The sequence below is a fragment of the Hyperolius riggenbachi genome, chromosome 1 (assembly GCF_040937935.1).
Source record: "Hyperolius riggenbachi isolate aHypRig1 chromosome 1, aHypRig1.pri, whole genome shotgun sequence".
Classification (NCBI taxonomy): Eukaryota; Metazoa; Chordata; class Amphibia; order Anura; family Hyperoliidae; genus Hyperolius; species Hyperolius riggenbachi.
The window spans coordinates 407,720,429-407,730,140 of NC_090646.1; the positions used below are offsets into that span (position 1 = coordinate 407,720,429).

The 9,712-nt window shown below is 43.3% G+C and overlaps 1 non-coding gene across 1 annotated transcript; it reads left to right on the forward strand.

The window, feature by feature from the left end:
* Positions 1–218: 218 nt before the first annotated feature.
* On the forward strand, positions 219–328 carry LOC137532787 (U6 spliceosomal RNA). Its single transcript, XR_011023998.1, has one exon. It is a non-coding gene; the product is annotated as a U6 spliceosomal RNA (small nuclear RNA).
* The last annotated feature ends 9,384 nt before the right edge of the window (positions 329–9,712 follow it).

A 9,712-nucleotide genomic window follows, 5' to 3' on the forward strand; every position in this document is an offset into this window, starting at 1 on the left:
CTTTTTTTTACCCTTTATAGAAGTGCTAGTGTATGTGTGCATACATTAGACACAGTATAGATTAGAGAATGGGAAATGGCGGGGGTGGCAGAAATATGATATAGGTGAAATATATGTCTGGTTACTATTTGTCCAACTGGAGATTATCTTGTTTAATGTAAGAGCGTATCCTTTTGCTAGGATTTTAAGATTGGTATTGGTAAGTGACATAGGCCAATACTCTCTTCGGTTCAGTAGGGCATATTCTAAAATTGGAAGGATACAGAAAAGATTAGCATGACCCCTGCACAAGGATGACATGCAAGTTTCTGAAGCGCTTCATATTTTTACAGAGAAAACTGCTTACCTACACATTTGTTGATTACCTTCTGTTATACAGTATGTTTGCCCTTTTTGAAATGTATGACTTCACCAACCATCACCGTTTGTAACTGGATGTTCCAACTCGCTACTAATTCGTTGTGCGTTATCTTTAGCTATTAGTTTCTCAGCCACTATTTTAGAAGGGCGATCCCCAAGACGCTGTGGACTGCCCTTGTGTCCTATTCGGCATATATGCTATGACACAATGATGGCCCATCTGAATTACTTTTAAGAACGTACTTTTGACAAATTTTTAGACGATCATACTGTATGTAGAATTTAAATGTATTCTGCATTGATATTGTTGCAATTGTTGTTAATCTTTCCAGCTTCTCAATAAACATATTGAAACAGATAAAGGCCAATATGATTCACTACAAAAAGGTGGTGGATTACGTTTCAGAACTAGAATTATAAGTGCTTTTTGCATAGATGTTAGGGGATTGCCTTTGGTTGAGATCTACAGTGGCTTGCAAAAGTTTTCGGCCCCTTGCCGTTTTCCACATTTTGTCACATTACTGCCACAAACACGCATCAATTTTATTGGAATTCCACATGAAAGACCAATACAAAGTGGTGTACATGTGAGAAGTGGAACAAAAATCATACATGATTCCAAACATTTTTTACAAATAAATAACTGCAAAGTGGGGTGTGCGTAATTATTCGGCCCCCTGAGTCAATACTTTGTAGAACCACCTTTTGCTGCAATTACAGCTGCCAGTCTTTTAGGGTATGTCTCTACCAGCTTTGTACATCTAGAGACTGAAATCCTTGCCCATTCTTCTTTGCAAAACAGCTCCAGCTCAGTCAGATTAGATGGACAGCGTTTGTGAACAGCAGCAGGGCCGGGCCGAGGCAGAGGCTGGAGAGGCGCCAGCCTCGGGGCGCAGGACCTTGAGGGCGCATTCTCCGCTCTCCCCGCCAACCCATAATTTGTCCCTGCAGTAGTTGCGGTGGTGCAGTCACTAGCGAGTCCGCCCACCGCCAATCAATTGCCACCTGATGATTACCGCTGCCCACTCTCCCTCCCTTTAGTAGCTGGGGAGTTGGTGCCTTTGAGGGAAGGCCGGAAGTCCGGTGTGCATTGCCTAATTGCTGACTGTTTTGCAGCTCCCGCCCCCCCTCACTGATGTGCGCCGCCACTCGATTCCCCCCTCACTGATGTGCACTGCGGCCGCCGCTCGATTCCCCTCACTGATGTGCGCCGCGGCCGCCACTTCATTCCTCTCACTGATGTGCGTCACGGCCGCCGCTCGATTCCCCTCACAGATGTGCGCTTGGCTCCCCTCACAGAAGCGCAGTCTGCCGCAGGAGGTAAGGCCCTGTACTTGTGTTTGCCGCTGACTATGTTGTTAGTTGTGCTTCAGTGTTCGGCACACGAGAGCAGCTGATCTGCACCATGAGACCATGCAGCAGCTAGAAATGGTCCCGAAACAGAGAGCCTGAAATTCGCAGCGCACGAGTGTGGAAAGGCTCTAAAGCCCAGGAATAATTTTATCCCACCCAGGGCTGGGCAAAAGCAGGCCCTGGGGGGGGGGGGGGGAGGGGTGTGTGTGTGTGTGTGGGGGGGGGGGCGCACTTCAGAGTTTCTGCCTCTGTTGCTGGAAAAGCTTGTCCCGGCACTGAACAGCAGTTTTCAGGTCTCGCCACAGATTCTCGATTGGATTTAGATCTGGGCTTTGACTGGGCCATTCTAACACATGGATAAGTTTTGTTTTAAACCATTCCATTGTTGCCCTGGCTTTATGTTTAGGGTCATTGTCCTGCTGGAAGGTCAACCTCCGCCCTAGTCTCAAGTCTTTTGCAGTCTCCAAGAGGTTTTCTTCCAAGTTTGCCCTGTATTTGGCTCCATCCATCTTCCCATCAACTCTGACCAGTTTCCCTGTCCCTGCTGAAGAGATGCACCCCCCGAGCATGATGCTGCCACCACCATATTTGACAGTGGGGATGGTGTGTTCAAAGTGATGTGCAGTGTTGTTTTCTGCCACACATAGCGTTTTGCATTTTGGCCAAAAAGTTCCATTTTGGTCTCATCTGACCAGAGCACTTTCTTCCACATGGTTGCTGTATCTCCCACATGGCTTGTGGCAAACTGTAAACGGGACTGCTTATGCTTTCTGTTAACAATGCCTTTCTTCTTGCCACTCTTCCATAAAGGCCAACTTTGTACAGTGCATGACTAATAGTTGTCCTATGGACAGAGTCTCCCACCTGAGCTGTAGATCTCTGCAGCTCATCCAGAGTCACCATGGGCCTCTTGACTGCATTTCTGATGAGCGCTCTCCTTGTTCGGCCTGTGGGTTTAGGTGGATGGCCTTGTATTGGTAGGTGTACAGTTGTGCCATACTCCTTCCTTTTCTGAATGATCGCTTGAATAGTGCTCCGTTGGATTTACAAGGCTTTGGAAATCTTTTTGTAGCCTAAGCCTGCTTTAAATCTCTCAATAACTTGATCCCTGACCTGTCTTGTGTGTTCTTTGGACTTAACGGTGTTGTTGCTCCCAATATTCTCTTAGACAACCTCTGAGGCCCTCACAGAGCAGCTGTATTTGTACTGACATTAGATTACACACAAGTGCACTCTATTTAGTCATTAGCACTCATTAGGCAATGTCTATAGGCAACTGACTGCACTCAGATCAAAGGGGGCAGAATAATTATGCACACACCACTTTGCAGTTATTTATTTGTAAAAAATGTTTGGAATTGTGTATGATTTTCGTTCCACTTCTCAAGTGTACACCACTTTGTGTTGGTCTTTCATGTGGAATTCCAATAAAATTGATTCATGTTTGTGGCAGTAATGTGACAAAATGTGGAAAACTTCAAGGGGGCTGAATACTTTTGCAACCCACTGTTATTGAACAGATGATAAGTGATTAGCACTGTTGCCTTGCAGTACTAGATTCTCAAGCTTGATTCCAAGCCAGGACCTTCAGTCTGTGGCACCTGCAGGTCTCCCTGGAAAAAGATGAAAGCCACCATAGAGATGGGAGGGTATAGAGCAGCCCGCAACACGGTAGAAAAAGGCACTCCACAGGCTTCAAACTTTCGTTTGTGGTTTATTTGAGCATGGACACATACATGTTATGGGTCACCTGACCCTTCCTCAAGGGTATAGAGCAGCCCCCTGAAGGTAAATAATGCCTGCCAACTCCCCCCTTCCCAGCTCACTCCATTTATGATCCTCCCTTAGGGGGGGGGGGGGGGGTTGTTTTATAGATTTTGTAAACAAGGTCCTCAAGTCCTTTTAAGGGTGCAGTTGAAGAATAAATACTGATGAGAGTCAGACACAATCACATTTTCTGGGTTTGTTCATCACTATTGAAAACTGATCCAGCACCACCCAAATGTCCATTTTACTCACTAAAAATTGTCGAATGGTGGAAGATTTAATATTACAGTTGGTGCCAGCACTAGATACCGTTTCTTCCTCCTCTACTGCCATTCACCCTCTGACATGAACCCTGAATTATTGTGCAGCAGCTTGACGTCAGCCTCAGGGCTTTGTATTGTCAGTTTCCGCATAACTACCAGGTGGCCTCTCTTCTTCCGTCCGGGTCTTCTACTGAGAGATCACAGTATTGAGCATGTGTGGTCCTAGCTCGATCTCCACTGTGCTGGGTTGCGCACAGACTCAGGAGCATGCTGGAAGGGGCAAAAAGTGGGCGGAAATGGGCAAACTATGGGCAGAACTGCAGTGATTGGCTCTGCCCCTCTTCCCTCCTTAGCATTATTTGACCCAGCTGGTCTAAGGGGCACCAAGAAAAGCAGAGATGAAATGGCAGGCTTGATTAAAAACCAAAATGGGCGGATATGTCCTGTGGGCTGTACTTTTCCCATGGCTGATCTAGAGGGCCCCCCTACTGAGGTAAGTATCTAACTTTTTTTTAAGTTTACAGTTAGCCTTTAAAGCATGGTGAACCAGAACCTTAAAAGTCACCAAAAGGTTCCAGTTCACCATGATTTCACTGGGTATTTGGTGGAACTCCAAACAGTAGAGCCATTTTTAATCCATTGGACTGATGAAGTCTGCAGGCTGGCTTTTATGTAAAATGAATAGGCTATAGGCATTCTGGACACCAACATCTCTGGATGTATGCTTGGCTTTTCAGAACATAAAATAATTACTTTCTTGTTCTCTCACTAAGCAGATGTGATGCATTATGGGAAAGCCTTCTTGTTCACATATGGCCTGAATAATTGTGCATACCTTTTGTTTAAAAAAAAGCAAAATACCATTTAGCATTCCTACTAAGTGAACTACCATCTAACCAACCTTTGATTTACTGTACACTCTGTAAAGTTAGCATAAGGAATGTTTCTATTCATCCTGATTGCTTATCTCCTCTAGAAGTATATAATTTAGAGTAATAATCATAGAAGGTTTGAGCTATTTTCTGCAACTGGTCTGTGATTACATTGTTTGTCAGAAAGATTCTTGGTATTGCTGTAGCTATAAATTGTGCTCTTAAGTTGCTGTTTTTATTTACGCATTCAAATAGTCATTGCTTTTGATTTTGTTATTAATTTATTTCTGAATAGTGTTTGGAACAGAAGCAACTCAAATCTATTCCTTCGTTGAATCTGGACCTTCTTACTCCAGAAAGATTGAAGATTGCATATAATTTTTATGTACCATTTCTACTTCAATAAATTAATTCTGTCTACAGCCATATTAGCTACCCATGCAACATACTGTAACTGCCAACTGAGTTCTGACTCTGTATCATATGATCATTATTTATACAGTGCTAGGTGAGCCCAGTGCAAAAATGTCATGGCTGTGCAGGTATGTCACTGTTTAAGAAACAATGGGCCATTCCTATTTCAGGTGATAAGTAGCTTGCACATGCCAAATACTTATCACCTAGCTATCCTGAGAGGATTGCTGGAAAATCCAGTTGCCAGTTCCACTCGTTTGAGTGCTAGGGAGCATTACTCAGGTGAAAGCCTGAGCAATGCTCCAATATCGAGAGCAATGGGGAGCAAGGTTTTGAGGTGTGGTTCTGTCCTTCAGCACCACTGCTACCTCAGTCCCCAGAGATGCACACGCACCTTATGACCGCCATGAGACCCAACAGGCTCACAATGACTTAAGACATCTGCACTGTATGCCAGGCACTGCTGGCATGATACTCCCGTCGTTCTGCACCGCCCGCGGGACCGGCTGTGATCGATAGAGTCTCAATCACATAGCTTGTGTCTTCCTTACATCACAGCAATAGACGCTGGCCTAGAGCTTTTTCGGGCTGCACACTTGTCTTCAAGCCAAATAATGTGCACAATAATAATGTAATTGGGACTCTAGCTCTCTTTTAGCCTGTAATATCAGTGACAAGCAGGTTACTTGATGGACTTGATGGACTATGAGGACCTATGATTTCCCATCTATTGCCAGTGGCTTGCACTGGTGTGTCATGATACCTTTTTTTCGTACACTCTGAAGCACTTTTACAATAAAAGTAAGAGGATATTTTTGCAAGATCAATCTGAGTTTCTTCTATATTGCTGACTATGGTCCTACCTGGTACTCTGACGGACTGACCTCTTTGCAACTCACATATGAAGGGGAGTGCAGCCAGGAATCGCTATGAAGCAGGAAAAAACACACAGGAAAAGTGATTGTGAGAGACTGTACAAGATGTTAGGTGACTGACCCCACGTGTCACAATCGGGTATGTTGTTATTGACAATGGCAGCAACTTCTCTGGCTGTACATTGACAAGGCTGTCTAAGTCACATGGCCTGTTTTCTGCATGTTGTAATATTGATTGTGTATTTTGTGAGGATGCTCCCCGACCCAAGGTAACAGACCACACATGGAGGTCAAAGACATACTGTCAGAACTTCTGAATTTTGCTCTTGACGAAAACTCATTTGGCAAATTATTTAGATTGCTCATTTTATGCCAGAGCAATAGACATACCCTACATGTCACTTTTAATTTTGGCTCCGTTAAGAAAATCAACTAGAACAACAGAACAATACTTACCAAATTGCATTTGAATATCTGACAAACCTTCCCATGAAAATGCTAATCAGCTATAATGTTTTTTCTGCTGAAACACTATAAAATATGCATCCTCGCTTCCGCTCACGTCTCCGGGAGCTTACTGCACAGGCGCAGTATAAGAAAACTTCATACTGCACCTGCACAGGAGGCTCCCGGAGACGCGAGCAGGAGTGAGGGTGCACGTGGCCACGCAGGAGCAGTTACATTCATCTAGTTAGATAAATAATTGGTCGGTAACTGGCGGCGGGGAATGGAGGATCCTAGTGGATGGCGCGGGACATGACTGCTGCAGGGGACAGGTAGAAGCCCCAGGTAAGTGTCAGATTTTGGTTTTATAAAGAACCACAGGCTCCCTTTAACAGTAGCCTTCAGAGAAGAGTAGAGCTGAGCCAGCCAACGGACAAACCCTCCACCTATACCGGCCTGTTTAAGAACCACAAACATATAGGGCCAGACAAGGCTGTCAAAAGCCTTCTCAATGTCGAGGGTTAATAGCTTTAATTTTGCTTTTGTGGGATTGCAAGAAATCATCCCTGAGGGCGTCCTGATCCTATATATATTATTAAACTTTGCTTGGTGTTGCAGTTTAGCAGCTAACTATGAGTCAGTTTTGTTGAGATATTTATATTGGCAAGCTTTTGTCCACCTTAAAGCTTTTTCTGCCTGGGAAGATTGGATAACATTTAATTCGAATTCAGTTTCATGAAGAAGGGCAGCAAGATGTCTACTGGGGCTAATCTGATTCTCGAAAATAAGGCTGCACATTTTATAGAGCAAATTATCAGCTTTCTCTTGCCTTTTCTTCTAAAGGGAGGTGGCCAATTGCATGATATGTCCTCTTATGGTAGACCGTTGTAGGAGAATCTCCATCAAAGGGGTTTTCTTTAAAATAATTAGTGAGGTTATCTGACATGGCCTGTCTACTCTCCTGGGCCATTAATAAGGACTCACTGAGTCTCCATAGATACAGTATGGCTGTTTTCGTGTTAGTCATTAGATCATAGGCAAGAAGAACCATGTCATGGTCTGACCAAGGCACAAGTTAGGAGCTGCTTTCACTGTTTTTTTGTTAATTTATCTGGGTAGGGGTTAGACTTTACCAATGAGTCAATAAGAGTGAAATTGAAGCCCCTACACCAGAGAAATATCATGTTAGGGAGGATTTGCAGGGTTTTCTTTAGTTGGTTAAACAGTTGAGAGGCTTTATCGGGGGGGGGGGGGGGGGGGGGGGGCATAAGAATTTATCAGATATAACACTTTAGAACAAAGCTCTCCTTGCAGGATAATTAATCTACCTTGGTCATCAATTTCAGTTTTAGTAGTAACAGGAATAGGGTAAGGAGTCTGGGCATCTACCGGAAGGAAAAAAAATCACAGTCCTGACTTTCTTAACCATGTAAATATGGTCAAACCACCAAAAAGCAGGGTTTCTGAATTGCTGGTAGTCTCCCTAAAACTTTTTAGATAAGAGTACATGAGGTTCAGAGTGTGAAGTCATGTTTTTTTCTATGGGTCCTTCAGTCTATGGGCAGGAAGTTTATTTACTGATATTGACAGTGCCACTAAATTGCTTAACTGGTTCCTTCATACAAGATCAATGCTTAATGTAAGTTTTGGATACTGTCTGGGGTTGTGCAGTGTATATTGCAGCAGTTTCACAGATCACTAACTTGTATTTGACTACGTCCTGAAGTACAAAACAAGCGTCAGCAGATGATGTTGGCTCACTTGGCGTCTGAGGCACCATACACTCACGATTACTGTTGCCCACAGGGATTGGGACTTGACCCCTCGGGTGACAGCTCAGTGCCCAATGCTGTACAGATGCGTAACTAGTCTGGAGTTCCAGCACACCTTCACCCAGCCTGGGCCCCCTTTTCTACATGCCACCGTTTTACTGTACCTGTCAATATGCCTATGTACAGTACCTGTACGATGTACCATGCTCAGAGCAGACTATAAAATCCAGTTAGGGCATTACCAATATTTTGCTACACCCTAACTTGTATTAGATGTCCCCTCTTAGCATTGTAAATTGTATAGGTACTAAGACATAATGTACAGCTTCAAAAACATATTACCCTAGGAAACAGGTGTTGCTAGGGTAATGCCTCACCCTAGCACTACCTGGGTAATGTAGGTGGTGCTAATTGCACAACATTATCTACCTTTTTGATGTAAGTAAAGGTAAAATTGTTGTGCACACTCTGCTCATGGCAACTTTACCATGCTTTTGTGAATATTGGCCATTCTCAGCTAGAGTAGAGCAGTTACCATTTGAATTCGGAATTTACTATGTCTCTTCATCACTAGAGTCTGCTTTATGTCATGTTGAGGATTCTATTGATCTTATCAATTTAGATAGGATGCCTGGGAAAGCCTCCTCAGTAACAGTTAAGGCATCTAATTACATTTATGTTTGCTAAAGAATGTTTCTCCTCTGTATGTCAGTGTATATAAGCTGTGTTTTTCAGTTTTGGTCAGGAACCAGTCCGACGAAGGCTTTTTATAAGTCGAAAGCTCACTGTTTATTCATCTCTAAGTTAGCCAATAAATGGTATCATCCTGATTCAAAACTTCTTGGTTTCAGCTAGAGTAGGACCTACCAGAAAAGGGATCACTTAGAATTTTTGTTGACAAGCTTATATGATTACTACCAAAAATAAGTAATAATCCTTGCATTTGAACAAAAGTGTTGACTACATATATTTACAAATACATAAGGAGGATGCATCAAATTTCTTGTTTTGCCCACGGTACCTACCGTTGTTAAGTTTCCTACAGCAGGACATGTATTACAAGAGAAACACACAAGGTACTAACCAGGATGCTATTCACCTATATCTCAAACACCAGCCTTAGTTCCACTGTCTGTTTGCAGAGTAAGACTGCAAGCCTGAAACAAACATGCTCAGAAGAGAAGAGGCAATGTGTTTTTAGATAATAGAGAATGGTACATTTACAGATGTGCTTGGGGGGATCGAAAAGTCCCCCTTTAGTTGTTATATAGATTATTAATTTGCCCTTAAAAATTCTTGCTCCATTGTGTCTTTTGGCTGGCGATAAGTAGCCCTGCCTACCTATGGCTCATTCGCCAACTCACCCACCTCCTCTCTCATTAGAATATTGATCAGCCTCAAAGAACTCGGTGAGGTAAATCTGCAACTGCTGGATTTTAAGTGATCAGATATTATACATCTTTTTTAACGCCAAAACTGATTTTTAAGCCAACTTTTATTTAAGACAAAACCTGTGCCATGCTTAATGGAGCAGAACAAAGTTAGGCCTCTTTTCCACAAACTGTTGATAGGCAGTGAAATGCCTCTCAAAC